Below are 23,918 nucleotides of genomic sequence, written 5' to 3'. Positions count from 1 at the left end.
GTACCCATGACTGTTCTGTGTATATGGAGACCAGAAGGTAGCATCCAGTCTTCCTCTGCTGCTTTTCTTTGGGAGATGGGGTCTTTTGCTGAACTTGGAACTCACAAAGGCTAACCAGCAAAAACCAGCCTATCTCGGCCTCCACCTCTCAGTATTTGGATTATAGATGTGTATTGCCATGTTTTATGTGGGTATGGAGGTCCTAAATTCAGGTGCTCATGTTTGCATACCAAGCACTTTACCCTGGGTCATTTCTCTAGTCCCTTGATTTTTAAAGTTAACTTATTATTATGCATACATATACATACATATCATGTATAACTGGTTCTTTTGTAGCTCCTGTAAATTATGTTTTGATAAACCCATTTATTTTTATGACTTCTTGGGTATCAATTAAGAAAAGAATTAGTGTTGGATGTGGTGGTTTGTTTTTGTAATCTGAGCATTCTGGAGCTGAGGCAGGAGGATTATCAGTATTTTGAAGTCATTCTGGACTCCAGAGTGGGTTCTGGGACAGATTGGACCAGAGTGAGACATTGCCTCAAAAAGAAAAGCATTTTTTATTAATTAGGGCGATTTTGGCTAAATTACACCGTTAAAATTTCTTCTGCTTCATCCTACTACCTTTCTTAATAGTAGAAAATACTAATTTTGCATGGAATCTGTAGATCTTAGAATTATTTTATTGTTATACAATAGAAAAACAATGTTCAGAATTCATACTTGGGAGTCACATTCTTCCCAGAAAATGGGTAGATTTTTAGGGTTGGGGTGGGGTAGCAGTTGAATCATTTCTTTTGCTCCAGCTTTATCTGTAATATTGGAACTTTTGGATCTGTAAAAATTCTGAGGTGCTCGCTCATGTTGGAAGTAAACATTAGTACTTTTCTTTTCTTGTTTGCTGTAACCTACTGTACATTTTCTTTTGGCCAAATCTCAGTCTTTTGTAAAACTTACATAACAGGCTTCTTACATAGTTCTGTGATGGAAGAGAGGGCTCTCTGCAGGCCTTATTTTAAGATGGTAAGCTCTGCTGGACCGAAACCTGAGGGCGTAATTAACAGTGTCTGTGGAGGGACCATGTGCACTGACTTCCTGGGCCATTTGGCCTACTAGATGGGATTTAGGTCATCATTCATTGTCATGTGCTGTATTCCTGTGGGAGTATAAGGTCTAGCTGCTTTACATTGAATAAGTTCCGAATGTTTGATCTTGTTCCAGGGTGGGTGATTATACTCGAGAATGCACTTAATTACAAGCTTTATGTGTCTAGCATTCATTCAGCCTACGTCCTCTTCACTGCACCTAACATCATCTATGGAATTTCATTTGCAGGTTTTGGGAAGTCTAAAGCTGTCACATTTGAAATCTGCTTTGTGATGTGTGTGTGTGTGTGTGTGTGTGTGTGTGTGTGTTGTGTGTGTTTCCACCTTGCCATTTTGGAACTTTTTTGATTAGAATTTATGTATTAGTATTAATGTTATCAACAAACAAACACATTTGCTAAAATTCTCAGGAAAGAGGCTTCATTTATGAGTGGCAGGTGATCTGAGAATGTTTGTAGTCAGGTGTGGAAGCCACAGGCCCATGTTGATAGCCTCATCTATTGCTTCAGTTGTTGAGAGAGGGCTCTGACTGAACCTGAGTTCACCCTTCCAGCTAGCCTGCCTGGCCAGCCACCTGTGGGAGGCTTACCGCTGCCTCAGCACCACGAACTTACAGATGTGTGCTTCCGTGTTCTGCCTCTTAACATCTTTTTAATGTTACGATTTTATTATTGGATAAAAATCTAATTGGTCGTGATTTACTACTAAGTTTTTTTGATAGAATCATCTTCCATTTAATTTTTTTACATAGTTCTTTTGGTTTGAGGGGCAGGTATCTTTACATCTCTCAGACAGACTTTGTCAACATCAAGTCGTGTTGCCTCATGTGTTTTATTTTCAAGATTTGGATTTATTCATGATTGAGAAGCCTGTAATTAGATTTTAGGATTTTATCAGAATTTATAAGTGCATTTGGTCAACTTCTTTGGAAGGTACATATTTTCCCTTTATTTATATTTAATGTGTGTGTGCATGCGTGCACATGCATGTGCATGGGATTGGATGCTTTCCTTCAACCATGCGGGTCTCAGGCATCAAACTCAGGTTGTCAACCTTGGTGGCAAGCACCTCTGTCCGTTGAACAACCCCACCAGTCCTGTTCTTTTTCTATCAAACAAATTTTCTTACATAAACTTCTTTAATGTGGAAGGCTTAGAGAAAGAGGGGAGTAGGTCTCTCTCTCTTTTTTCATTTCTCCTGAGAAGTCTTTAAAAAGATGTTTATACAAATCAAATATGCTTATAACTTAAAAGAAATAATTTGGTGTGGCAAGTTTTAGGTAATAATAATAACAAGTATATACACACTCTGTAACCTTTCTTTAAGTCTTTGGTTTAAGTCCTCTCTCATACAGTGCCAAAGCGTTGTTCTGAGCTGTGTGTGTTGAAACATGCATGCCTGTCCTAGTGTCGTAACTAATTATATCTCTGACATGCTTAGTTCTAGTAATTGGATGTCGACCTGCCACAGCATGTGTTTTAACTTTTAGCTTTATCTGGAGGACCTGCTATAGGAATGAAGTTTTTACCACATAGCAGCTTAACAGTGTACACAGATCCTGTTTAAAATATACCATATACTTTATGTTTTGCAGAAATAGGGTATGCCCAGGGGAAAGGTTTTTTTTCCTTTTATTGAAAATTAATTTTTCTTGCATAATATATCCTGATCAGGCTTTCCCCTCCCCTGCTCCTCTCTGTTCCTCCCCATATCCTTTCTGGTGTGGCTCCATTCCTTTTCAGTCTCCTTTGAAAAGAATAGGATTCTAAGAGATAACAATAAAATATAATAAGATAAATCATTGCATCCAAGTTGTCTAAGGCAAAACAACAGAAGGAGAAGATCCAAGAGAAGGCTACAGAATCAGACACACTTGTCCATACCTTCTGGAATCCCTTAGGATCACTGAACTAGAATCCATATCGTATCTGCAGAGGACCTGCTGCAGACCTGAGTAAGCCCTGTGTGCATGCTGCTCTGTCTCTGTGAGTTCCTATGAGCTTTACTCAGCTGATTTAGAAGACCCTGTTTTCTTGGTGTCTCCCCCCCGCCTCTGGCTCTTAGGCTCTTTAACATCTTCTTCCCCCAGGTCCCCTGAACCCAGAGGGGAGGACATTCCATTTAGGGCTGATGGAGGGCTTGGTGGAGACATCCAATTTCGGGCCCCAGTGTCTCTCACTCTCTGTGTAATGTCTGGTTAGATCTCTATCTGTTCCCATCTGCTGCAGGAGGAAGCTTCTCTGATGCTGGCTGACGAAGGCACTGATCCTCTGTGGTTCTCCCGGATTGTAACTTGGTTATCACTGACTTAACAGTAATGTTTCTGTTTCTTTAAGCTCCTTCACAAGTAGAACTCTGAATTCCACTTCCTAACATTCTTGAGTAAATCTGATTTGTAAAGGCATATGAACACTTTATAGACTTGGCACACTAAAAATATTTAGTCATAAGCCAACAAATCAAACCCAGATATACTGACTTAAGTAAATGCCAATCATATTATATGTCAATGCTTGGTAAATTAGTATGTTAGTAAGTGCACAAAAACTCACACTTCAATTTTAAGATATTGTGAGAAGTTGGTAACCCATCAGTATATGTTTTTTTAAAGTAGTGAAATAACTTCTTGATTAAAAACTCCTACCACCACTGCAGAGTTTTCACACGTTCACTGTTGTTTCTTGGTGCCACCAGCTCTGCAGTTGTGACAGGGGAGGACAAAGCCATTTATTTTGTTTGTTTTTGCCGTTTGTTTTTAAATCATTCACCCAGAAATAACTAACTGCTATATTGTTTAGGAACTCCCCTTATACCAGTGGTTCTCAACTTTCCTAATGCTGCGAGTTGGGTCACATGATTGTGAAGGCTTGACAAAATTTAAATGTTGCTCTTTTTACCCATATAGACTTCCTTCTGAAGGCTTAGATTTTTCAAAATCTACTTTATCTAGGGTTCTTAAATGTTTCAACCTTTCTTCTAACCTATCAACCAGGGGTAGGGGAAAAAGAAGGATAATAGGAAAGGGTGTTGTGGACTGTTCAGAAGTAATTCCTTGGGACGAGTCCATTCTTTGATGTTAGGATATCAGCAGTCCATTTCAATAGCAAGTACCAAACATGAATCAGTAGTGGCAGCATGATCCAGCAGAAACAGCAAGACTCTGCCAAATGGCACAAGTCAGGAAAGTGGCCAGAATGAGCTGGAATACTACGAGAAGTTCTTTTGTGTGTTTCTAAGACCAGGAAAGCATTGCGGGCATGTAGCAGTGCAAGAGTGTCCTCATTGTGAGTTTCTATTTATGTCCTTTCTAAACATCATGTACCCTCTGAAGTGTCTGTTTTTAGCAAAACAGCACATGCATGTTCTCTCACACAACAGCTTGCAGAAAAAAAACACGACACAACTGAGTTGTTAAAGAAACCAGATATTTCCACTTCATCCTCACCTTTATTTTCCAGATTAGTAGCTTGGTTTTCATCTATGCCTGTTTTATTATTTAGACTGACCATTTAATTTTTCATTTTGGCAATCGTTTTAAATTTACTTTCTTCGCTTTTTCTTTCTTCCCTTCCCCTTTCCTTTTGTCTCCCTCCCCCCCCATCCCTACCACTGATTTGTATGCCTGTACTTGCATATGTAATATGTGCATGGAGGTACAGGCCTGTGCAGCATAGGAGACTCATCAGGCATTTTCTTTATCGCTGTCTGGTTTATGTATCAGCCCTTGAGACAGGGTCTCTTACTAAACCTGAAGATTAAGGTCTTAGCTAGGCTAGTGAGCTCCATTAATATGTGCTTGTTTCTATCTTTTCTCTATGTGTGGGTTACAAGCATACATGGCCATGCCCTGCTTTTTTTTTTTTTTAATTTATTGCACTTAGGTCCTTGTGTTGGCAGAAAAAAGCACTTTTACATACTCTGCAATCACCCCAGTCCTCATTTCTAATTTCTTATTAAAAGTTTTGTTTATTGTGTATATGGTGTGGCTATGAATGTGTGTGTAAGGGCACATACACATACGCTTACATATAAGCTTACATGTGTTCATTTCTTCTACTATGGGTCTAGAGATCAAACTCTGCCAGGCACGTATGGCATGTTAGGACAGCTAGGAAACTGTGTATAAAAATGAAAACAGGGGAAACAACAACAATCAAAAGCCAAAATACCTGAAACATATGCCCTACCCATCTCTGTCTTGATTGTTATACTCCCTTTTCTTCTCAGCCTTCCTCTAACTAGAATACTTTTCACTTACTGTGTGTATCATTCCAGGGGGCCCTTGGAGACTATTGTCTTTTTTAAATTACAGTATAGACCCTATGGGTCAAGTAATAAATAACATTGGAGCGAAAAGGGAGGTATTGTGACTGGTTTCCTTTAAAATGGTTCTTTCATAATTTCATTTTTAAAATGAGCTAGATAAAAAGTTATTTTTTTTCTGTAGGAAGGGTAAGACAATACTCTGAAGATAATGTGGTTATTTTATAGTGGTTTGAGTAGATAACATTGATCCTCTAATTTAATTAAACGGTTTCTTCAGTCCCTGGGTGCATATTTTTATAAATAGTTTAAATTGGAGAATTAACAATGCCCAAAGTGAAATATTCTATGAATCCTTTATTACTTCAAAATGTTATAGATAAAATTTTCAAAGAAGATTTATTTTTATTAAAATGTTTTTGATTTGTTTGTTTAATGTGTGTTTATTTTATATTTTATGTGTGTTGATGTTTTGCCTGCATGTATGTTTGTGTGAGGGTGTTGGATCCTTGGAACTGGAGTTATAGACAGTTTCAAACTGCCTTGTGGGTGCTGGGAATTGAAGTCAGGTCCTGTGGAAGAGCAGACAGTGCTCTTAAATCTTAGCCATCTCCCAGCCCAATGTGTGTGAGTGTTAATGGGTGGTTTTGCCTCCATGTATGAGTTTTTTGTTTTTGTTTTTTGTTTTTGTTTTTTGTTTTGTTCTGAGGCAGGGTTTCTCTGTGTAGCCCTGGCTGTCCTGGAGCTCACTCTGTAGACCAGGCTGGCCCAAAAATCCGTCTGCCACTGCCTCCCAAGTGCTGGGATTAAAGACGTGCGCCACTACTGCCCGGCTCCACATATGTTTTATGTGCTACATTCATACCTGGTGCTAGCAGAGGTCAGAAGGCATTGGATCCCTTAGAACTGAAGTTGCAGATGTTCTAAAGCCACCATGTTAGTCCTGGGAACCAGTCTGGGTTCCTTTGTAAAAACAGCAAGTGCTGCCAACAGCTAAAGCATCTCCAGCTTTTTCATATTTTTATCTATTTTGGTTTTCAAGACAGGGTTTCTGTGTAGCCTGGCTGTCCTGGAACTTTCTTTTGTAGACCATGCTGGCCTCAAAGTCAGAGATCCCGCTTCTTCCCAATTGTCAGGATTAAAGGTGAATGCCACCACTTCTAGCTATTACTGTTTTTGTTTTTGTTTTTTTCAAGACAGGGTTTGTTTGTGTAAACCTGACTGTCCAGGAGCTAGCTCTGTTCACCAGACTGGCCTTAAGTCACAGAAATGCATCTGACTCTGCTTCCCTATCACTGGGATTAAAGGAGTGTGTCACCCCCACATCCTCCCTCCAGTGTTTTATTTGTGTGTATGTGTATAAAATGTATTTATGTGTACTCATATATATGTGTTTGCCAGGTATACATACCTGCAGAGGCCAGAAGAGGGTGTCTGATTCTCTTTAGCTGAAATTGGTGGAATTACCACCTTACAAGGGTGCTGGGAACTAAACACAGGTTCTCGAAGAGCAGCATGTACTCTTAACCACTGAGCCTTTTTTCCAGCCTACTTTTAGGTAAAATTTAACTCCATTGAGAGTTTTCTAAATTAGTTATCTTTATATTATATTGAACATCTGTCTACTTGCCTATCTGTCCTTTATTACTAGAATGACAATTAGAAAATTGTCCTAAGAATTAATTCTTTTTCAAAGTAGTTTTCTTATTTGAATTGTCTTTAAATATTGGGTTTATTAGACACTAGTAAAAATGCTTTTGTTTAGTAAAGAAGGCAGTCAATCTTTGTAATTGCTATAAAATAGTATACTAGAGAGTTGGGTAAACTATTGCTGTGGCATCTAGGGGTGAGACAAAACAGTAAAGTTGAAATGGCCCACAGCACTTGAGTGTTGCAGGATATTTGATCATACTATGAATCCCCAAAGACTTTGATATTTACTGAAAAGACTTTGTGGTGGTGTATCTCAGCACTATCACACACCTTTACTCCAAGAACCAAAGTCAGTGCGAGGTCAAGAGGCAGTGAGCAAGTAATCAGCCCACAAGCAGTGAACATAAGTAAGCAGGAAGGAGGGTCTTTGCGTTGAAGGGTATTTAAGACAGTGTGGAGGAGAAAGTTTTTCCTTTTGGGACACTAGTTGAAAAGGAACATCAGCTGGATGTTTTGTTTTTCTCTGCTACACACACACACACACACACACACACACACACACACACAAGTGCGAGTTGGGCAGGGGTTTGTTTTTATTTTTTCCAGGAGAATAAAAGCAAAATCCTGTCCCAACCCTTGCTTGGGGATACTTAAAAGTGGTCTAGCACACTTAGGTTGTGGAGAGGGATCACCAGCCAATGCAGAACACTAAGCTCTTGAAAATATCCTTTGTTACTAAGTGATACCTAAGTATCCTAAGACTTCATTTCAAGAAGATGTTTACCCTAAGTTTACTTTAAGTAGGTCAGTTAGATAATATATAACTGCTTTATAGATCCTTGGCAGTAAATGCAGTTTGAGATTTCTTTCTTTTCTTTTTTGTTTTTGTTTTTTGTTTTTTGTTTTTTGTTTTGTTTTGTTTTGTTTTGTTTTAGTTTTGGTTTTTTTTGAGACAGGGTTTCTTCTCTGTATAGCCCTGGCTGTTCTGTAACTCACTCTGTAGACCAGACTGGCCTCGAAATCAGAAATCCGCCTGCCTCTGCCTCCCAGAGTGCTGGGATTACAGGCATGCACCACCACTACCCCATTTTGAGATTTGCTGCCATATTCAGCTTTGCCAAGATGAGTTTAGCTTTTCTTTTCTTTTTATCCCTCCATCCCTCCCTCTTTTTCTCCCGCACTTCCCCCCACCCAAAAATTGGCCAAAGGCTTAAACTAATCCATATTCTTGTAAACCAATTATTTTTTGTAGTCTAGAGATATGTGGATGTGTTTGGATAAAGACTGCAGTCTGAAAACCATTTACTTTTATCAATATTGTCCACATGTTTAAGAAAATATTACTTAAAAAGGATGGGAGAAATGACTCAATAGTTAAAGGTACTTACATAGAGGACTCCACATTTCCAGTACCCATGGTAGGGGAGGGAGGCTTACAACTGTCTGTAACTCCTGTTCAAGTAGACCTGATGCCCTCTTCTGGGCTCTACTGGCACCAATATGATCTGTGACATACTGTTATAAAAGTATTAATTTAAAAATTAGCTTCTAAAGTAATAGGTTTCCTTACAGCATTTTTAATATATACTTAGTTTTGGCTGATTCTTACCCATATCTCTATCAACCTGTCTGTTCCCATCAGTCCATCTGCTTTCATATCTGTGTCCTATTGCCTCTCATCTTGCTTTCATTTAAATTCACATATTTAACAACTAGAAACTAAGATTTACATATGAAAGTATACTATTTATCTTTCTGTGTCTGGGTTAACTGAATATACTTTAATTTTCTCTATTTTCCTGTGAAATCCATAATTTCATTTTTCATTATAGCTGAATACAAATCCGTAAAAATATGGAAAGCTTCATGAATTTCTATCAGTTTAACATAAATATATGTTTGAAACAATCACAGTCCACATGCTTTTGGTGGAGAGATAAAAAGATAGTTTTTGAAAACCACTTGCTTATTGCTTTCCTGTTATTTCTCTCTTGTGGCAACAATTTAAATATCATGTTTTGGAGTCTCTTAAACTCCCCACTTCCCCAGAAGACAGAAAGCTGTATACCTAACCTGCCATAAGGACCCGAATAAATTGGGTGGTTGTGGCACATGTCTTAATTCTAGCACTCAGAAGGCAGAGGCAGGAAAATCTGAGTTTGAAGCCAGCTTGATCTACAGAGTGAGTTTTAGGAATGCCAGGGCTACACAGAGACATCCTGTCTTGAAACAAAGCAAAAGGTGTCGAAACAAAATTATGCTCTGGTGTGTGGGTGCCTGCATGTACATGTACCATAGGCATGTTTGGTGCTGCTGAGGCCTGAAGAAGGCTCAGATCGTCTGGGATTGGAGATGGTTCTGAACTGTCAAGTGGGTGCTGGCAATCAAACCTGGGTCCTCAGGAGGAGTAGCCTGGACTCTTAATTGATGAACTACTTTTCCAGCCCCCAGAACCCTTTAAAAATTTACTTGATGTTTACAAGTGTTTGGTTTGCTTGCATTAAATGATTGTGTGCAGCCCATGTGGGTGGTAGGAACAGAACCTGGGTCCTCTGCAAGAGCAGCTAGTACTCTTTAACAACTGAGCAAAATTTCCCACCTATAAAAGTGACCTTTAGAAACACTATGTAGAGCCCGGTGGTGGTGGTGGCGCCGGCGCATGCCGGCTCTCTGGGAGGCAGAGGCAGGCGGATTTCTGAGATCAAGGCCAGCCTGGTCTACAGAGTAAGCTCCAGGACAGCCAGGGCTATACAGAGAAACCCTGTTTGTTGTTTCAAAAACAAACAAACAAACAAAAAACCAAAACCAAACAAACAAACAAAAAAAAAACACCATGTAGCCTAAATTGTTCTTGAAGTCTTTCCTATCTTCCTGTCTGCCTTACCCTCTCCAGTTCTAGGATTTCAGACATGAGCCACCACTCCCAAAAGATTGTATTTGTAGCTTTGTATCTATGTTCCTTAACTTGGGTTTATTTACTTTCAAAGTACTTGGAATTACATTAAGACATTGCTTTAAAAAATATGACATTGCTATATATAATAAGGTTGTACCAAGAACAGGAAGGGAATAATCAATCACTAAGTTAGTTGAACAGAATTTAGAAAGTTTTCTGTGGGTTTGAATGATCATTTTCTTTCTTTCTTTCTTTTTGTTTTTTTCGAGATAGGGTTTCTCTGTGTAGCCCTGGCTGTCCTGGAACTAACTCTGTAGACCAGGCTGGCCTCGAACTGAGAAATCTGCCTGCCTCTGCCTCCCAAGTGCTGGGATTCAAGGCCTGTGCCACCATCGCCCAGCTGAATGACCATTTTCTAAAAATTAAATAGAATGATGTATTAGGGTGTCTTAACCAGTCTGAAGTCAGATACCTAGTCATAGGTAACCTTGTAACTTACACATAGCCTTGTGTTGAGCCTTCGTAAAATTAATTAATTAGTTAATTAACTGACACTAGGTGTATCTGTAGCTGTCATGGAACTCGCTCTTGTAGACCAGACTGTCCTCAAACTAAAGAGATTCACCTGCTTCTGCCTTGCATTGTACTTTTACTGCATATATGTCTCTGTGGGGGTGTTGAGTATCCTGGAACTGAAGTTACAGACAATTGTGAGCTGCCTCAGAAGTTCTGGGAATTGAACCTGGATCCTTTGGAAGAGCAGCCAGCATTTTTAACTGCAGAGTCATCTCTTCAGCACCTTGTATTGATTGTCTGTCTGTCTGTCTGTCTGTCTGTCTGTATGTATGTATGTATATTTGTATGTATGTACCAGTGTTACTTACAGGAGCATAGATATCTTACCAGTGGTTACACCACTGAGGAAAACGTCTCACCATTCTCCAGCAACCACTAACTGCCTATGAATCCTCAGAGAGGGGGTGGAACTTCATGAAGCCCTCCTCCAGCAATTGGTAACTACTTATAAATGCTCATGAAAGGGTGTGGGACTTACAAACCTTAAAAAAACAAAAAGGCAAGCTGGGTAGTGGTGGTGGTGGTGGTGGTGGTGGTGGTGGTGGTGGTGCACACCTTTAATCCTAGCACTTGGGAGGCAGAGGCAGGCAGATTTCTGAGTTCGTGGCCAGCCTGGTCTACAGAGTTTCAGGACAGCCAGGGCTACACGGAAAAACCCTATCTCAACAAAAAAAAAAAAAACAAAAAATAAAAACAAAAAAACAAAAACAAACAAACAAAAAAAACCAAAAAGTTTTGAGAAACCTCAAATAACCTTAAGATCTCAATGGCTTCAAACACAGGGGATTCTTTATTTGTTAAAGTTGGCAAGCATCTCTAATCCATGATATTACTGAGTAACAGAGTAACCATCATCTGAAATGTTGGTAGAGCTTTCTGGAAGCTCCTGCACAGTAATTTAAATACTCTTGACTACAAATGATTTTGATGCATTGTGAGTTTTACGGTGTTAATTGCATCTAGTCACAGTGTTATGTTAGCCACACACCTAGTCACAATTATGTTGAGGCCCAATAAGATAACCTTAGCTGTTAACAGCAGCATTAATAACTACTACATTTTATTACAACGTATTTGTAGAACTTGGCATATTGTAGATACTAAGTAAATATATGCTAAATGAATTGTAGTGATAAGAATCTGTTTAATTTTGCCTGACAATGGTGGTGCATGCCTTTAATCCCAGCACTTGGGAGGCAGAGGCAGGTGGATTTCCAGTTTCAGGTACAGAGAAACCCTGTCTTGAAAAACAAAACAAAACAAAACAAAACAAAACAAAACAGAACAAAATGTCATTTAAAAGAATCCGTTTAATTTTAATCTCTTTTGGGGATGTTAGGAAAGGAATACTTGTTTTGGGCTACTGGCACATTATATTGTAAATAAGTTTTTTATTCACTCTTGGAGTCCAAAAGTGGTCATCAGATTCTCTGGTACTGGAATTACATAGCTAGTTATGGGTGCTGGGAATTGAATTGTGGTTATTTGAAAGGTCAGTTAGTGCTATTAACACTGAACCATCTCTCCAGCACCTAAGCAATCTTTTGGATAATAGAATTTCTAGTCAAATTAGCATTCCCAGTGTTTTTTTTTTTCCTCAAACATTCTTTTTTAAATCTTCTTTTTTAAAGATTTATTTATTTTATGTATGTGAGTACACTGTCACTCTCTTCAGACACACCAAAAAAGGGCATCAGATTTCATTACAGATGGTTGTGAACCACCGTGTGGTTGCTGGGAATTGAACTCAGGACCTCTGGAAGTGTAGTCGGTGCTCTTAACTGCTGAGCCATCTCTCCAGCCCTCCCTCAGACATTTTTGTTTCTCCTTCTCCTTCTCCTTCACCTCTGCTTACTTATCTTCCTCATTGTATTCACTTTGGTTCTTGTCAAAACTGCAAGCTTTACTTATGAAAACTTACTGCAGCAATTCATCTATGATGAACAGTGGGACCTGAGCATTATTGGCTGTCTAATTCATGTATTTAGTATATATACTTATTGTGAACTAGCATTATTAAAATTTAGTGTTTATTTAATTAGTATAAAAATATTCATGTAAAGCCTTTGAGAAAGTAGAAAGCATCCATGAGAGTTAAAATTAGTCTTCAGATTAATGGTATAAAATCAATTTATAAAAACTAAATTGTGTTGAGCTAATGAGATGACTTAGCAGGTAAAGGCATTTGTAACTATATCTGATGATTTGAGTTTGATCCTCTGAACCTACTTGATGATAGGAGGAGAGACTATTCCTGCAAGTTGTCCTCTGACTGTGGTATGCTGCACATGTACAAGCACACATAAAAATCATGTAATTAAAAGTAAAATTAAAAGTTGTATTGACAAGCAATTCTGAACTCTATATTGTTGAAATATCAGTAATAGGTGCTACTTTTAGTAAAACTTATTTAAAAGGTACAGTTGAGTTATTCAGCACTTTAAATGCAAATTATGTGAACTCATCTCCATTTTGTGGTTTTGTTATATTCTTCCTTTGCCTTTTTCATTTTGAGTCCCTGAAATCTGTTCTATTTTTTACTTGTGTGTCAACATACTGAAGCCATCTCTGCTGTCATGCTTTGAAGATCAGCAAGAGATACTCCCCTGTAAGATGAGAGTTGTATAATAGGTGACTATTAGAGGCATAAACAAGTCTTGGTAAATCTGGAGATGTTTGTTTGTTTGTTTTTCCAAGCACTAGCAATGTAATACCAAATGCTTGTTGGTGCTATGACTGAAGAAACTTTTATTTACTATGTATTTATTGTACATTGTTACAGAAGACTTTGTGCTTCCTAGGCAAGTACTGTGTCCTAGACCTGCCTACTTAATTCTTTAAATCTCTTTTTAAGTGTCCAAGAGAGGGCTGGAGAAATGGCTCAGCGGTTAAGAGCACTGACTGCTCTTCCAGAGGTCCTGAGTTCAATTCCCAACAACCACATTGTGGCTCACAACCATCTGTAATAGGAATCTTGATGCCCTCTTCTGGTATGTCTGAAGACAGTAACTGTGTGTGTGTGTGTGTGTGTGTGTGTGTATGTGTGTATAAAATAAATAACTCTTTAAAAAAGAGGGCCAGGGCTGGTGGCACATGCCTTTCTTTAATTCCAGCACTTGACAGGCAGAGGCAAAAGGATCTCTGAGTTTGAGGCCAGCCTGATTCACATAGGGAGTTTCATGACAGCCATGGCTATATAAAGAGACCCTGTCTCAAAAACCAAAACAAATAAAAAAAAAACCCTACTATATCTCTTGTTATAAAATGACAGTTGAATAGAATTAAAATCCAAGTTAAGCAACCCTTAAACTTTTAGGCCACTAGACTTTGGTCAAGACTTAGATTGAAAACGTTCATTCTTTATATTTATTTTAAATGGCATCTTTACTGAATATTATGCCATGTATATATAATGATATGCCCAACTATTTTTAATTTTATGATTTTATTATAGTACATGATTTGTATGATAAAATATTGCAAATAAAATTTAAAAATTATATAATAAGATTAACCAGACACAGTGTTTATAAACTTCAGCGAACTATACAGTTAAAGAAATGTAAGGAAAATAATAAAGGAATGGATACTAAATAATCTTGGGGGCCAGGATTTAATTTTTTTCCTTTTTTTTAAAAATTTAAAACAGGGTCTAACTATCCTTAGGTGGCTGGTCTGGAACACATAGACATCATCAGCCTTTGTCTGCCTCTGTCTCTGTGTCTCAAGGGCTAGAATTAAAGGCATATACCATTAAATCTGGCACTTTATTGTATTTGTGTCTGGCTGTTTAGTATTGTCACTTTACCTGTCCCCTCTGGATACCTGGATTGTGTCAGATTGCATAAGACATTTTTTGGGAAAGATTTATTTTTGGTTATGTCTATGTACACCACATGGGTGCAGATGTCTTATATGCCAAAAAAGATGATGTCAGATTCTCTGGAACTGGAGTTACAGACTGTTGTGAACAACCTTGAAATGGGTGCTGGGAACAGAACCCAGGTTCTTTGGGAGAACACCAAATGTCTCATGCCACTTTAATAATGAAATAATTTGTTTGTAAACTGATTCAATTTTTTAATGCGCATGTTTGCAAGTCGAAGCTTGATCTTTAGTATCCATATTAAGTGCACCTAACAACGCTTATCTGAGTTTTGAATTGTGGTAATTTTTGGATCTTCCTTAGTCTGGATGGCATGATGGCTTCAGAAAGAAAAGAAGCTTTACTTTGTCTTTGCAAGTTAAAGTATTTTCTGCTGAATTTTGCCTTTTATTTTTCTACCTCCTTAATCTGGGATAGTCTTTATTAGAATGGGGTAGATTAGTTTTGTGCAAAGCTGTCTTATTAGTTAGCTGGGTGTTTTATATTGACTAGAATAAAGAGAAGAAATAAATTTGCTGGAGAAATGGTTTAGTGGTTAAGAGCACTTGTTACTTTTGCAGAGAACCTGGTTTTGGTTCCCAGCACCTACATAGGATATAACAATTGTGTGACTCCAATTTCAGAGGATCTGATATCCTCTTCTGCCCTCTATGGGCAATGCAGGCTTTTGGTGAACAGACACAAAAGCAGGCAAAACACCCAATACACATACCCTTCCTCCCCCTTCTTCCCCACCCTCCCCCAAAAAAGAAAAAAACAATTCCAAGAGAATAGGTTACAAAGTACAACAATATATTGATTTTTTTCCCCACTGAAAAAAAGCAGTACTACCTAGAGCAATGACTATAAGTCCAGGACTGGAAATATTTAGAACACCTTTTCATAGTAAAAGCAAGCAAATAATTAACCATCACTGTACTGGTAGCTTGAAAGACTTCATATTGGGCAGATTATACTGAGACAATATGGGCAGATAAAAGAATAATTCCTGGGATTTGAAGCACAATGACTTATTATTAACATAACAATAAAGTTATTAACAGCACAACACCCTTAGACATCTTAAGATGTTTTAGAATCAAGTTATCTGAGGGCATAGTAAAGAACCAAGTGTTTCGGTGTACGTGTTTATGTACATGTATGTATAGGCAGATTTCAGTGTCAGGTTAAATATCTTCATCTGTCACTTAATACTTTATTTAGCACACCCCCAACCCCACTTAAAAAAGAAAAAAAAAAAAAGAAGACAATGTCTCACTTAGTAGCCCTAACTGTCCTGAACTCAGTATGTTCAAGCACCATTTGGCTTTGAACTCAGAGATAGATCCACTTTTCTAGGCCTCCTGAGGGTTAGCATTAAAGGTGCAATCCACCTATGCTTAGTTCATTTTACTTTTTAACTGTTTATTATTTTTACTTTTTATTCTGTATGTGTGGGTGTTTTGCCTGCTTGTGTGCCTCTATGAACTACTCCTCTGCCTCCTGCCTAAGAGCCAGAAAAAAGGTATCCTCTGGATTAAATTATAGTTGTAAGCAGCCATGTGTTGGGATTCAAACTAGGTTCCCTGATAGAGTAGCCAGTACTCCTAATTCTAATTTTCTCTCCCACTTTCTTCTTTTGTTGATTCTTTTCCTCTTCCTCCTTTTTTTGGAGGAGGCAGGAATTCTCTGTAGCCCCTACTGACCTGGACCTTCATTTCTTTGTTGTAAACCAGCCTAGTCTTGAACTCAAGAGACCCAACTGCCTCAGTGAACCAAGTGCTGGGATTAAAGGCAGGTACCACTATATCCAGCTTTTAAAATTTTTTTCTACTATTTTTTTTATTTTTAAGATGGTATTTTCCACTGAACCTGGAACTTGATGCTTATGATTATCTAGAAAAGCTGCCCAGCAACTACAGGGATTCTACTGTTTCTATTTGTACAGAGATTGCAGGAGTATAGTGCCACACCCGGGTGTTACATTGAGTGCTGGGATTCTGAACTAAGATCGGAATCATTTAGTAGTCTGAAGCATCACATTGCTTTCAGATGTTGCATTTACCTGAAATAAACCTCAATATGTGAAAGTTAATGGACAATTCCAGAGTAGACTATTTTTGAGTTTTAAATTGTATACCTTTCTGAATATTAGGATGAACTCCCAAATTGTCCCGTTCTACTTACCCATAATACAAACCATCCTTTTATTTGGTGTATTCATACTGTAGCCTGGAGTCACTTAAGTTGTAATGCTTCCTTATCCCTGTGTTCAAATAACCCTTTACTAAGAGCTGCGATGCTGGCAACTCATAAAGAAGACCTGCCAAGTACTTCATTTGAGCAAAAAGTTTGTATGTTTGTTTTTTATATAAGTACGCTGTAGCTGTCTTCAGACACACCAGAAAGGGGCATTGGATCCCATAACAGATGGTTGTGAGCCACAGTGGTTGCTGGGAATTGAACTCAGGACCTCTGCAAGAGCAGTCAGTGCTCTTAACCTCTGAGCCATTTCTCTAGCCCTGTTTTTTTTTTTTTTTTGTTTTTTTGTTTTTTTGTTTTTTGTTTTGCTCGCTCTCTCTCTTTCTTTCTTTTACATTACTAAAAAGCTGTTACTGGGTGGTGGTAAGGCAGAAGCAGACAGATTTCTGAGTTCAAGGACAGCCTGCTTTACAGGGCAAGTTCTAGGACAGACTGGGATACACAGAGAAACCCTATCTTGAAAAACAAAAAATTAGGAAAGGAAAATCATATGCTTAGGTTATTTAGATGTATGGTTAGGAATGAACTCAATTTGTGAAAGTGTGAAAAAGGAAAAGGACTCATGTAGTATGCACTTTATATTGCAAAAAAAATTCCTTTTCTAGTGGCATTCACTCACACACACACACACACACACACACACACACACACACACACACACTAATTGATTTAAGAAATTAAGAAAATATGGTGGTGATGGCGCACACCTTTAATCCCAGCACTTGGAAGGCAGAGGCAGGTGGATTTCTGAGTTCGAGGCCAGCCTGGTCTACAGAGTGAGTGCCAAGACAGCCAGGGCTATACAGAGAAACTCTGTCTTGAAAAAAACTGACCCCCCTCCAAAAAAGAAAATATTTCTTGATTGGGTTTCTTGTTATATTTGTTCTTTCTTATTAATTCCTCACATTAACAAATCTAATTTACTTTTGAATAGTGACTTGGCCCCGTCTTAAAGCATTACTGTTATTTTAGAAACCCAGTGGAGTTTTAACATTTGTTTTCCCTAGTTTTTTTTTAAATACTAATAATCATTTCCCCCCCCCCCCCAGAGGTAGCTACTCTAGCAACAAAAGGCTATCTGTTGCAGTTGAAGAGAAATTTACTAGTGGGATCCCCCTCCCCACCTGCAAAAATAAAAGTTTGAAAAACAGTAGTAAAATTATCTCTTTTTCCTATGTAGGCCAAGAGGGCTTGCCCTGGTTATAGTCTCAATATTTTAAGTCATAGGATCATGTAAAATTTTGACTTGCTAGCATTAAACTTCTGATATATAAAATGAAAGCTTTAGATTTAATTCCAAATTTACCAAATAATTTGAGTGCATACTTCCCAGAATAGCAACATAAAGTAAGTCAAAGAATGAACAGCATAAAATTCTTGCTAGCATAAGAGAGATAATGAGCTAGACAATTAAGTTAGAAGTTCTTTTTTTTTTTAAGATTTATTTATTATTATATGTAAGTACCCTAGCTGTTTTCAAACACTCCAGAAGAGGGCGTCAGATCTCGTTACGGATGGTTGTGAGTCACCATGTGGTTGCTGGGATTTGAACTCAGGACCTTTGGAAGAGCAGTCAATGCTCTTAACCACTGAGCCATCTCTCCAGCCCTAAGTTAGGAATTCTAACCTATTAGTGATGAGTGAGAAGATTGGTGATGTGGATGGGTTGGGGGTAGCATGTTGATTGTCTGAGGGACTAGCTTTCTAGGTGGAGAGAAGAACCAGCACAGAAGCTCTGAAGTGGGCAGAGGGACTTACATTGCCTGGGGCACATGGGGTCTTGGTATTAGTGGGGTGAATGTTGGCTTTTACTCTCTCTCTCTCTCTCTCTCTCTCTCTCTCTCTCTCTCTCTCTCTCTCTCCTCTTGAGGCTAAATGGTTCAATAAGGAAATAAGTAGTAGATACAAAGAACTTAAATCTTTGTGCACTAGTTTTTTAAGAGTCACAGGAACTGAAGGAGGATAGGAAAAGAGTGAGGAAAACAAAACAAAATCAAATTTGGTTGGTCTGTAAGACAAGCAAAGGAAGTTTTACATAGAGGTCAGGTAAGGTAGGGATGAGGTTGCCACTGGAGATGATTGTTACTTTGAGGGTGGCAGTTTCAGTGAAGTGGGCCAAAGCTTGGTCTGAGCTTGGGAGAATGAAAGGAAAGTGAGTATAGGAAATGAAAACAACTGTTTAAATTGTACCTCAAAGGGCAAAAGGAAGCACCTGAAGCTAGGGTGTTTCATTTTTGTTTTGGTAAAATTGCAGAATTGTTAGCATATTTAATATTGAGATTGAATTTAGTGGAGAAGGAATGGTTGACACAGGAGGGAACTGGAAGTGTTTTTGTTTTTGTTGTTGTTGTTGTTGTTTTGAGAAAATTTAAGATGGGATTCTAATCACTACCTGTGTTGAAAGCTTTATTTAGCTATGATCAGTTCATCTGAAACAGAAAGATGGTGGTGTAGTTAGTATATGAGACTCAGGAAGATTAAATGTGTAGAATGTGGAAACCGTTTAGGACAAGAATAGAGACTTTTCATGAGAATTAGTCAATATTTGCTTTTCCCCCAAGATTTATTTTTATGGGGCTAGGGAGATGACTAAATAATTAAGAGGGCTTGCTTCTTTTGCACTCCAGCACTAGGGCCAGGCAGTTCAGAACTGTCTGTAACTCAGTCCTAAGAGATCTGGCACCTTCCTCTCTGCTCCTTGGATACCTGCATATACATGTCTTGGTCATGTACATAAATAAGAATAATACAAATACATTTTAAAATATTTATATTTTTGTGTGTTTGCCCATCCACAGGGGTCAGAATAAGGCACTTGCTGCTCTTTACTGCTGAGCCATTCTTCCTCTTTGTTAATATTTGTAAAGTCATTATTGAACACAGAATTAATTACTTAGTGATTTCTTCAGTTACTACAGCTATCACTTGGAGAGATAACTGTAAGAATTGGTTTTTAAATTGTGCAAGTTTTTTATGTATTGCTTGTGAAGTTACAATGTGATTCCTATAGCTAGTTTATTTTACTCACCCTTGTAATACTCCAGAAATACTGGGTATTCATTCAAGTTAGGTAAATGAGTTCAAAACTTGTAGGTAAGTCATCTTTTCTTTCCCAAGGTGTTAGCCTCCACAGGTTCCACCTACCTAGACTATTAAAGCATATCCCAGAAAGACAAAGAGCTTTATAGTTTTAATCTGAAACAGATGATTTTTAAGGCCTTAAAGGATGTTTAGTGTTCAATATCTAGATAAAGGTTCTTATAGTGAAATTGTAACTGTGTAATAGAAAGTTGAATTCTTTATCAGTATTGAATAGAAAGAAGTAGTAGAGAAATTACAAATAAGTTGAGTTAATTATAAGCCGGGCGGTGTGGTGCACGCCTGTAATCCCAGCACTCTGGGAGGCAGAGGCAGGTGGATTTCTGAGTTCGAGACCAGCCTGGTCTACAGAGTGAGTTCCAGGACAGTCAGGGCTATACAGAGAAACCCTGTCTCAAAAACCCCAAGTCCAAAAACAAAAACAATACCACCACCAACAAAAAAGTTGTAATTATAGTTGTAGGATTGATTGTAAAGCTGGAGCAGGTCACATACATTTTGTAGAGTTGGAAACAGGAAATACTTGGGAAGTCTATCTAGAGTCTCCCTGACTTTGAATATGTGCACTCATTCCTATTTTAAACTAGGATACGGAAAATTAGGGACTGGATACTTGGCTCAGCAGTTATGAGTGCTTACTATTTCAGAGGACTGGAATTCAGTTTGCCAACACCCACATGAGATGGCTTATAATTGCCTGTAAGTCTAGATTGAGGGGATTTGATAGTTTCTTCTAGACTCTCTGGGGACTTGCACTTATACCTCTCACTCCATTCCCATAATTAAACATCATAAAAATAAGTTTTTTTAAGAGACTGGAGAGATGGCTCAGTTGTTCAGAGCACTGGCTGTTCTTCCAGATGACTTAGCCTCATTCTCAGTACCACCTACATATAGGATAGCTCACAATTGTCTGTAAGTCTGGTCCCAAGGGATCTGACACCCTTTTCTGGGCTCCTCTGGTACCAGATAAGCATGTGTTATTCCGACATACATGCAGGCAAAACACTCTTACACATAAAAATTTTAAATGCCTTTTTTAAAACATGTAGAAAGTTAAACTCAGTATCAGTTTAGTGTATAAGCTCAGGACATATTTTAGAGAGATAGTGGTTAAAGGAGAATCAGATAGATCTTAGTGAGGTTTCTGTTGGGTTATTGGGAAAGAAGTGATAGGTCTAAGGTAGATTTGTAAAGAAGATCTAGGGTCAAAACCTCTTTAAAGAACACAGAGAATAGCCGGGCAGTGGTGGCACATGCTTATAATCCCAGCACTCCGGGAGGCAGAGGCAGGCGGATTTCTGAGTTCAAGGCCAGCCTGGTCTACAAAGTGAGTTCCAGGACAGCCAGGGCTATACAGAGAAACCCTGTCTCAAAAAAAAAAACCAAATCCAAAAACAAACAAACAAACAAAAAAACCCAAAAAACAAAACAAAACAAAACAAACAAACAAACAAAAAAAAAAAAACCACAGAGAGGTTGGAAACTTAAAGAGGACAATTAGAGAAGAATTGGATTTGAATCAAAGGCCAATAACTTAAAAGTAGTTAAAGATATGTGAAATGCTATTTGAGGAACCAATGGATCAGTAGATAAAGGCACTTACTTGTCACCAAGCCTTATAGAGTTTAAAGCATAGCTTGTTCAAACCTTCATGGTAGAAGGAGGGAACTAACTTCCACAAGTTGTCCTCTGACCTCTACACACTCAAAGTTGCATGTTCACAGGTGGACACAAGTAAACATAAATAATTTAAGCAAACAATCTTTAGTAAAATATAGTATTTTAAGTATACCCACAGAACTAAATTATTTTAATGAATTAATGCTTTCCAAAATACTTCATTTGTTAATAAAATAGTCAACATTTGAAAAACAGTATTTATTGTAAATGAGTTAAATGGATCCTGTAGTCTACAAAAACATTGATATAAGGGAAGGGCTGTAAGGAAGACAAAAAAATTACAATGCCAATATTAATGAGGAGACTACATTTGTAGGCAATATTTCAGTTAACAGTGTGCTCTTTTAGATGGGAAAGAGTAGTATCTGTCTGTACAGGATATAAATAGTTCAAGTTAAAATTAAATACAAATAAAGGAAAAATTTCAAAGCAGCGTATATATCTCAATCCCCCAATGAGTTCTTACAAGTTTGTAAGTTAATCAGCACTTGAAAGGCAGAAGGAAATGGTCTACATTTCAAGGTTCAAGCTAGCCAGGAGTGTTCAGTAACATTGTCTCAAAAAATTTTATGGTTTATGTAAAGGAAAAGGGGAAAGTGAAACACAAACATATATAAAATGTACTTTAATAAAATTATGGAAGAGAACATGCTTGAAAAGCTCAGGAACATAGACTGTAAAAAGTTTAAGTATAGAAGGAAATACTGTGAATAAAAATTTTATTAAAGAATTGTAGGAACTATAGCATTAATGTTTCTCTGTTCTATTTCTTGACTGTGGTAGACACTGTGTGTATGACCAGTTGCCTTAGATTCTTGCCACTGTGTCTTCCTCACCTTAGATTCTTGCCACTGACTTTTTTTTTTATTCTTAATGGATGTTATGCCTTCAAACTGTGTGAATCAAAGCAAATATTTTCCTCAAAAAAATTGCAGTATCAAACCAAACTTTAAGACAGTCCTTAAAGAAAGAAAGTTTTAAAATAATTTTTTTTAAAACTTAATCAGCACAAGGACCAAATAGCAAAGTGAAAATGTACCACAGGCATGAAGAGGTTTTTTTCTTTCTTTTTCTTTCTCTTTCTTTTTCTTTTGTTCTCTTCCCTCCCTCCCTCCCTCCTTACCCCCCTCTCTTTCTTATGATGCAAGCGGACAGGTTCTCACCATGTAGCCCTCACTTAGCTGAAACTTTCTGTGCAGACCAGGTTGGTCTAGATTTTTACAAATAGCTAGCTGCCTGTCTTTGCTGTGCTACAATTAAAGATGTGTGCTACCCAGCCCAACAAACCTCTTCTTTTGCCTAGGCTATCTGGCCAGCTTGCTTCTTGGACCCATATGTCTCTACTCCACACTCAGGTTTCAGATACATTTGGCTCTTGCCTGGCTTTTTTGTTGGTGTTGGGGACTTAAACATCGGTTCTCATGTTTGCGCATCAGATGCTCTTACACACTGTTTACCTATTCTACTCACACAATTTTTAAAGAGGGGTGTGTGTGTGTGTGTGTGTGTGTGTGTGTGTGCGCCTGTCATTGTATGCCTGTGTCAGTTTTCTGTTGCTGTGAAGAAATACCATTACCATGGCAACTCTTTATAAAAAAAAACATTTAATTGGAGCTTGATTAGTCTATTGTCATGTTGGGACGCATGTTTGCAGGCAGGCATGTAGACATAGTGTTAAGAGTTGTTGAGAGTTCTACATGTGGATTGGCAGGCAGCAGAAAGAGAAAAACACTGAGTCTTGTTTGAGCATTTGAAACTTCAAAGCCAAACCCCTAGTGACACACTCCTCTAACGAGACCACACTTATTCCAAAAAGGCCTTGGACTTAGAGCTCATGATTTTTTGGCCAGGGTGTAAGTCAGTAAGCTTCAGTGATTCTTTTGAAGCTGGGATAAGTTACATGTGTGTGCAGGATACCTGGCTTGTTATGTGGGTGACTATGATCTGAACTTCTAGCTCTCATGATTCAGTAAACACTCCGCCCTTACAATATCAAATTGATGGGGAAATAAGTTGATATTTGTATTTTCTATTTATCAATATATGAAACAGGGTCTCATATAGCTCAGACTGACTTTCAACCCACTATGTAGCTAATGATGAACTTTAACTTAAAAAAAAAAAAAAAACACTTATTTTTTTGAGACAGGATTTCTCTGAGTTGTTCTGGCTGTCCTGGAATTTACTCAAGACCAGGCTGGCTTCTAACTCAGAGATCTACCTGTCTCTTCCTCCTGAGTGCTGGGATCAAGGGTGTGTACCACCTCACCTAGATTTTTCCCCCTGCATGTATGCCTGTGTGAGAGTGTCAGATTCTCTGGAAACTGGAACTACAGACAACCGTGTGGGTGCTGGGAATGGAACCTGGGTCCTATGGAAGAAAAACCAGTGCTCTCAAATATTGAGCCATCTAAAATATTGAGCCATCAAATATAGCTCCTTTATTGTTTTGAAACACTGAGTCTTAACTATGTAGGCTTGGCTGGCCTGGTATTTCCTTTGTTAGACTGAGATG

The 23,918-nt window shown here is 38.2% G+C and overlaps 1 pseudogene; it reads left to right on the top strand.

Moving 5' to 3' along the window:
• LOC127680453 (ubiquitin-conjugating enzyme E2 G1-like) overlaps positions 1 to 23,918 on the top strand; it is a 107,732-nt pseudogene that overhangs the window by 42,390 nt on the left and 41,424 nt on the right.

This window comes from Apodemus sylvaticus, chromosome 3, assembly GCF_947179515.1.
Source record: "Apodemus sylvaticus chromosome 3, mApoSyl1.1, whole genome shotgun sequence".
Lineage (NCBI taxonomy): Eukaryota > Metazoa > Chordata > Mammalia > Rodentia > Muridae > Apodemus > Apodemus sylvaticus.
The sequence above is the reverse complement of the archived record's forward strand: the minus strand, read 5'-3'. Positions and strand labels throughout refer to the sequence as shown.